Here is an 8,080-nt window from a genome sequence, read left to right as displayed (position 1 = left end):
CAATGAGAACATGGAAGTATCACTAGGCATTCCAAGGCCATACATTCACCAACCTCAACAATAACAAGGCCAAGTTCCATTTGGAATGCCAAGGCCAATGTATGCTCCATAACCTCCCATTATCAATCAAGGAATTCAAAATCAAGGTGTTCATGTTGCACCTCAAGTTGATAACCCACAACTTGCTTTGAGAGACCATTATGTGCCAAATGAGTATAATGCACCCACATGCATTCAATTGCCACCATTTAGAGTGCACCATTATGAAATTGAAGCACAAACCATTCAAATGCTTCCTAACTTTCATGGACTTCCAAGTGAAGAACCCTATAAGCATTTGGATGAGTTTCTTGAAGTTTATTCTACCGTGAAATACACGGACATGCCGGAAGAAGTCTTAAGGTTTAAACTTTTTCCATTCACCCTTAAAGACAAGGCAAAATATTGGTTTAACAATCTTAGGCCTTTTTCAATCACTTCTTGGGCATAAATGCAACAAGAGTTTTTGAAGAAGTACTATCCGGTTTCTAAGACCAATGCCATGAGAACTTCAATTAGAGAATTTACACATGGGGATGGGGAAACATTCCATGAGGCATAGGAACGCTTCAATGAATTGCTTAGGAAGTGTCCACACCATGACATGCCCAAATGGCAATTAGTCCAATATTTCTTTGAAAGCTTATCGGATAATTATAAGGGCATGGTTGATGCTTCCATGGGTGGTTCTTACATTGATAGGCATGAGGACGATGTGTGGCGTCTCTATGAAAGCATGAGTGAGAATTCATTGGATAGAACATTGTCTTCAAAGAATGGTAGAAATACACAAGGTAGGAAGAGTGTTGGCTTACATCAAGTCGACAATTCTAATGAGATAGCCGCCGAGATGAAATCCTTTTCTCAAAGGTTTGATTAATTCTTGATTAATCAAAACTCGGTGAACCAAGTATCTTCCTTTCCTAACCATTCTCATCGTGCATCCAATGAATCTTGTATGACTTGTTCTAGTGTTCTTCATTCTACTTCTCATTGTCCTCATGGACAAGTGCAAAGTGAACCTAATGAGCAAGTCAATGCAACTTTTGTGAATCAAGGAGGAAATCCTTATGGTACTCATTACAATCCAAGTTGGAGAAATCATCCGAACTTCTCGTGGAAAAACCAAGGGGAAGGCTCAAACCCTCCCTAAGGCAGTTTTCAAGGGAAGTATATTCCACCTCCAATGCAAAACCAAGGATCCCAAGGTTATAGGCCATACCAATCACAAGGTAATCAATTCTCTAATTCTCATTTTCCCAACCAATCATATTCCCAAGGTAATACTAGAAGTCCCGCCTTTGAAGAGAAAGTTTTAAATGATTTAGGCACTGTAGAGGCAAACACACAATTGCTTCATTCTCACTCTCAATCTATTGCAAAGCTAGAAACCCAAGTTGGGCAAATAGCTAGCACTCTTAATGCTAGAGAGAAGGGAAAAATGCCTATGAATGCCCCGCCTAAGCAACAATGTGTTGTGGAAACCCAATCCTTATCTGAGGGGTGTACCATAGAACATGTAAATGCGGTGACTACCTTGCGGAGTGATAGGATTGTGGGCAATCAAGTTGGAATGTCCAATGAAGAGAGTGAACCGGTGCAACCTCAAGTTGTCACCCGTCCCATTTCATATCCCATTCCTCCTTCATTGCATATACATGATCTTGTAAATGAAAAACTTTTGAAAGATGTGTTTGAAAAAGAAATTTTGAAAAACAATGTTGAAAAGGTTTTGTTGAAACCTAATTTGAAAACTTCTTATGTTGAAGAGGCTTTAAAAGAAAATTCTGAAAATGTTTTTGAGCCACGAGCTCCATTTCTGGACGCCTTGAAAGGGTCCATTTCAAAAGAAAAATAAAAGATTAAAACCAATGAGATTTTGGAAATGTTTAGGCAAGTAAAAGTTAATCTCCCACTTTTGGATGCAATCAAGCAAATACCGGTTTATGCCAAGTTTTTAAAAGATCTTTGCACCCAAAAGCGGAAGAACAAGAGCCAAGGACCAAGGAAAGTGGTTTTAACTGAGCAAGTGAGCTCAATTTTGCAACATAACACTCTTCCAAAGTTTAAGGACCCCGGTTCACCCACTACATCATGCATTATTGGTGATCATATCATTAATCGGGTGCTTCTTGACTTAGGAGCAAGTATTAACCTTCTTCCATACTTGGTTTATGTCAAATTGGGCCTAGGTGAATTGAAACCGACATCGGTAGTTTTACAACTTGCCGACCGATCCATTAAGAAGCCTAAGGGTGTCATTGAAGATGTTTTGATTAAGATTGATAAATTCCTCTTCCCCGTTGATTTCGTTGTCATTGACACAGAACTGGTTCCCAATCCTAAGAGCCAAATACCCGTTATCCTTGGCCGTCCTTTCTTGGTAACCGCAAATGACAACATCAATTGTAGGACGGGGGTAATGAAGATCTCTTTTGGCCACATGAAGGGGAAGTTGAATATATTCAATCCAACACCCAATTCATTTGACAAGATTGAAAGAGAGGTCAATGTTGTGGAAAAATGTCATGAGTTCAATCGTAAAGGAAATGAGTTTTTATGTGACTCAAGGGTTTCTAAAGCTTTATCTTCAACATTGCATTCTAATAGCATTATTTTAAATTCTTATTTTAAGGGCATGGGAGCCCAAAGATTGTTTGGACAAAGGATCAAAAGCTTCTTTTGAGTTTGATCCAACAAGTTCTTCCAAGAACCATTTGTTGGGTGGAGCTCAAGGGATCTATCACCCCAACAAGGAGGGGATGCATAACAAGATCTTTGATCTGGGCTAAAAGAGCCCAATGTCTTGCTAGAGATGTTAAAGACTAGCAAAAGCATTCGTAGGGTGTCAAAACCCTATTTCTTCCCCATTTCTATCTTATATTTCATTTCTTGCGAAGTCTAGATACTTGTTTTTGGTTCATATGCATTGAAAGGAACTTTGGTGAGGATTGCATGAGCTTTCATGTCATTATTGAGCATTTTGCATAGTTCGATCGATCTCATACCTTAGTTCAATCGATCGAACTCCATTGTGCATCCAACACTTAAAAAAATTTTCGACCTGCAGAAACCTGCATCGAAATCACCTCTCTGTCCCATCGTTTGAACTAACTTTAGATCGATCAAGAGACCTTCGATCGATCCAACTTCCAAGTTCGATCGATCCAACTTCCAAGTTCGATCGATCTCATGACTCAACACTTGGAAAAATTTTAAGCCTACAAAAACCTGCATCCAAAACACCTCTCTGTCTCATCGATCGAAACATTCCAAGATCGATCTGAACTTCTTCGATCGATCTAACTTTCAAGTTCGATCGATCTTCAAATTCCAACACTTAGCCAATTTTCTAAACCAAAAACCTGTATATTTTTGCTCTCTGTTCGATCGATCGAACTCTTGTTCCGATCGATCTCAGTTTTCATTTCATTCTTTGACTTTTCGAATTTCAAAATCCAAAACTATTTTTATTTTATATTATTTTATTTTCCAAAAATACCAAAAAGATTTTATTTTATTTTTATTTTTAAAAAATCCAAAAATATTTTCTATTTTTCAATTTTAATTTTTAATTTTTAATTTTAGTTTTTAATTTTTCAAAAATTCCAAAAATACCTTAAAGAGAGAAAGTTCGATCGATCTCAGCTGAAGTTCGTTCAATCGAACTAATCGGGGAATGTTTTAAAAAATAGAATCGAGTGTTTTCAAGATCGATCTCATAGATCGATCCAACCCACTCTCCAAACCCTAACCCCTTTTTCTCCCTCGTCACTGTGCACTCATCTCTCCCACCTCCGGCGAGATCCAGTGAGCATCACTCTCTCTCTCTTCTCGGATTTCACCCTCTTCACATCCACTTCTCTCCCTTCATTTTGAGGTGAGATCCGAGAATCTCATGTTGATTTAATGCTTTGATCTCATGTATATATGCTTTATAGCTTGAATCCATGCTTTATATATGATGAATCTCTATTATTGATTAGCTTTGAAGCATATTTTATATATGTGTATATATATGTATATATTTGTATAATTTTTTATTATTTTTGTTTGATTTGGGAGTATGGGCCATGTTTGGGGGTTGATTGTTGTTGATTTGATGTGTTGTAGGGCCCACGAACACGTTCGTGTGGGCCCCGTGCCTCCATCGTCATAGATCTGTGACCTCTCAGTTTTCATCGTCACACAGTTCGATCGATCGAACTCTTATCTCAGATCGATCTTGAGAGATCGATCGAACTCATATAGCAGATCGATCAAAGTTGTGAGATCAATCTCACTTACTTTCGATCGATCCAACCTTTGTGATCGATCTCACTTCTTTTTATGATCAATCAAACTTAGATCTCACACACATACTTCATTCATCATATCTTATATTCATGTTATCTTATTTATGCCCAATGCTTGTGATATTCCACATTGGATGCATTTCATACTTATATTGTTTAGCATGATTCCTATCCTGTCACCCGCATAGATTCATGTCATATACGTTTCGTCTATCTTATTTGACACACATGTTTCTATTATATGCTTTTAATTCTTTATCCTGGCACTAACTCCCATTGTAAGTTTTTTTTTTTTTTTTTTGCAGGCCATGGTTAAGCGTAAGACTGTTGCCAACAGGCAACACGGGCCTCAGAGACATATTCGACCACGGATACAGGAGTCAGCAGAGCCCTCTCATGCACAGTGGGAGCCAGCATAGGCTACCCCACCTCAGTCACCATCTCATGAGCCTGAGGATGACCATATACTATCCACCTCCGCGACTCATCCTGCTTTCACTCCATCACTATCTCCACCGTATCATGGAGCTGAGCATTCACATATACAGCTCAGCCTGCTCAGCCAGCTCATCTAGAGCGTGATAGGCCCATGCCTCGATATGCACATATGACGGTCGACCATGAGTCAGTGTTCGACACAGGCTTTTTCTCTAGATCAGTGCTGACCCGATCCGCCTACCATGATATTAGTCAGAGAGGCCTAGTTACTATTCTTACCCCCATCATAGAGCTGGTCTACCCACGGCTGTTACAGTTGTTCTACCAGAACCTCCGACCATCGCCGCGTACCACAGCCAAGATGGTCACTTCTATAGATGGCCATCAGATCACCATCATAGTGGACTCAATAGCCCGTTCTTGTCACTGCCCACATCGCTGTCCTCCAGAGCTTCAGGAGACCTATCCAAGGCTACACAGGCCTTCTTATGCCGACATGGCAGTTTACTTGACAGGTCACCATGCTGCTGGCGAGACCTTCACCACCCGCACATATCTTCCAGATGACCTTTGGTTCACCGATTCCGTGCTTTTCCGGAACATATACATGGCCGGACAAAAGATCCAGAGGATGGGCGATTATCTGACAGCCCTCTACACCTTCTACACCCGGCACTGGGTGCCCATTCCCGCGCTCATCTGGAGCGTGATGAGAAAGCTTTATGATGAGTACATCAGCAAGGAGACACCCGGATGGGCTAAGTCTCTTCCATTCGACCACCTCATCACCAAGATTCTTATTGACTAGCGCTACCCTTTTCATCCTCGGGAGCACCCCGAGAGAGGTTCCTGTTACTTACTCAGGAAGGATTGGAACAAGAGCTACCGCTCCATTATTACTAGGTTGCAGGACCACGTGGAACTGGCTGGAGCAGAGTTAGAGCTAAAAGAGGCCTAGGCCCAGACACAGGCACTGGCACCAGCAGAGGCAACAGCAGCACATCCCGCAGCAGACAACACACCAGTCGATCCAGCTGCCGAGCATTTAGACATAGACTTAGAGGGCCCTGCAAACGACACAGAGCAGGATTCTCCAGCTAGGTCACCCATTCACGAGCAGGAGCAGACTCAGGAGCTCTCTTCTGATTCATCTATGCCTGGGACTGCAGATATGACCCCCAGCTTTGGAGTACACCTACAGACTCTTGAGGATGCTGTTGTTGCTATACGAGATGATCATCCTGCCCATAGAGCTGATTTTGCCATCTTCCGCATTGATGTCGTGACCATGTTCAGAGATCTATCTAGAGACATCCGTGGAGCCAGACCTGCCCGTCCTACCTCATCCTCTTGAGCTCCCAGTCCTTTCTATCCCATGATCCCTCTCTCCTATTGATACTTTACTATTGTCACTGTACATTATTATTTTTACAACTGGTCTGTCGGCTTTGATATTTTTGTTGTACCTACACTTTATCTGTTTTATATATCTATTTTTATTATGGATGTCATATATTATATTCTCATATTTATATGTGTGACTCCATCAGGTGCATCACAATGACTTCAGTGAGAGAATGCTACCCAATTTTCAGGACCACCCTTATACGTCTCTCATTTATTTATCTGTTTATCCCATTTACACTTGCATGTCCACTATGCACTGATTCTCCCATTTTGTTATCTGATGAGTTTATCCAAGTGCTAATTTTTAGGACCACAGTTAATCCCAAGTTTGGGGGGGCCATGCCACCCACTTCGGATACTTCAGTCTCGATCATTCTTGCTTAGTTGCACTGGTATACTCTTTCCTTTGTTCTGTTTGCACATTGAAGACATTGTGTAATTTAAGTTTGGGGGGAATGGTGCGTTACAGTGTTAGTTTTAAATTCAAAATTTTGAGCATAACTTGTGTATTTGAGGGATATTTCTATGATTGGTCCATATCTAGCTATGATTTTGATCTTTTAAGGACTATATTGCTTAAAATTTAAAAATTGCTTTACTTGAGAGTCCAATACTCCTTGTATGCCTTGTGGATGCCATTTAGGAGTAAATTTTTCGAAAGATTGATATCTTGCTTGCATTCGTGGTCCACATCAGCCTGATTTTGTGATTGTTTTGAGATTCACTCTAGGGTTCTACACTAGCACAGGCGCACACTAGCATTCATTTGTGGGGTACATGCTTTGTTGATTATTGAATTGGTTATATCCCAATTGGGCTAGTAGTGCATTGAAAGCTTTCATTCTTGATAAAGGTGAATAACAACCCCTTTTCACTAAGTAGCCAGGATTCTAGCCTCATCAAGCACTAAACTTCTCACGTCGAAAGGTGGAGGGCCCAAAAAAAAAAAAATATGAGTGAAAAGAATAAGCGCACCTAGATCAATAAAGCTTTAATAAAAGGTCCACTTTTTGTCTTGATGATCGGTACTAGATTTGTGTGCTAGTTTGAGGGTAAGGATGTGATAAATTCTTTAGTTGGCTAAGATAGCAACATATTTGATGCCGGTCCACTCAAAAGGATTCTAGAGTTGTTTTGATTTGCATAATCATTTTCTTGATGTGTCGAAGACCATATTTGATTGCTTGATGTTGAGATTTTGGAAGATTGCTTAGAAATGTTTGAAAAATTGCATACTTGAGGTAGTTTTTTCCCAATGCTTGTTTGCAATATTGGTGCCGATTTTGAAATAATGAGCTTAATGTTTGTGGGTACCGTTTCTGGAAACCCTCATGAGACTTCACTTGTCTACTAGGGGTAACCTAGGGGTTTAAAAGGCTTGTTGCATATGCTAAGTGCAATCGTGTTCCCTACGAAAGTGGTGTTATCCATTTATTGCTTTCTAGTTCATAGTTGTATAGTTGTTCATTTCATTCCTTTACTTTCTAGTTCATTGCTAGGGACTAGCAATATTTAAGTTTGGGGGTGTGATGAGCGATGAAAAGTGCGTATTTAAACCCCTTAAGCTTAGGCATTCAAGTACCTTTATCTATCTTACTTTACCGTTTTAGATTGATTTCGTATTATTTCCATTTTCAGGCACTTATCCCGAAAATAAGCTAACTCAGCCAAATAAGAGCTTAATTGAAGTAATTCTGGGATTAAACAGAGAAAGGAGAAAAGTGGAGAAAGAAAGACGCAAATGAAGCCAAAGGTCGACAGTAGCAAAGTTCGATCGATCCAATTTCATGGTTCGCTCGATCGAATACTGATCGATCTAAGCACTTTAAGATAGATCAAAACCTTAACCCAAAGCATAAAGTCCAAAGTTTGATCGATCCAACACCATCCTTCGATTGATC

The 8,080-nt window shown here is 40.2% G+C and overlaps 1 pseudogene; it reads right to left on the bottom strand.

Moving 5' to 3' along the window:
- Nucleotides 1-546: 546 nt before the first annotated feature.
- LOC132305681 (small nucleolar RNA R71) lies at nt 547-645 on the bottom strand (annotated as a pseudogene).
- Between the last annotated feature and the right edge of the window lie 7,435 nt (nt 646-8,080).

Source organism: Cornus florida, unplaced genomic scaffold, assembly GCF_030987335.1.
Source record: "Cornus florida cultivar Cherokee Brave unplaced genomic scaffold, ASM3098733v1 CherokeeBrave_3.0.0_Hap2_Chr04, whole genome shotgun sequence".
NCBI classification, from domain to species: domain Eukaryota; kingdom Viridiplantae; phylum Streptophyta; class Magnoliopsida; order Cornales; family Cornaceae; genus Cornus; species Cornus florida.
Note: the sequence above shows the minus strand (reverse complement) of the source record. Positions and strands in the feature narration are given on the sequence as shown.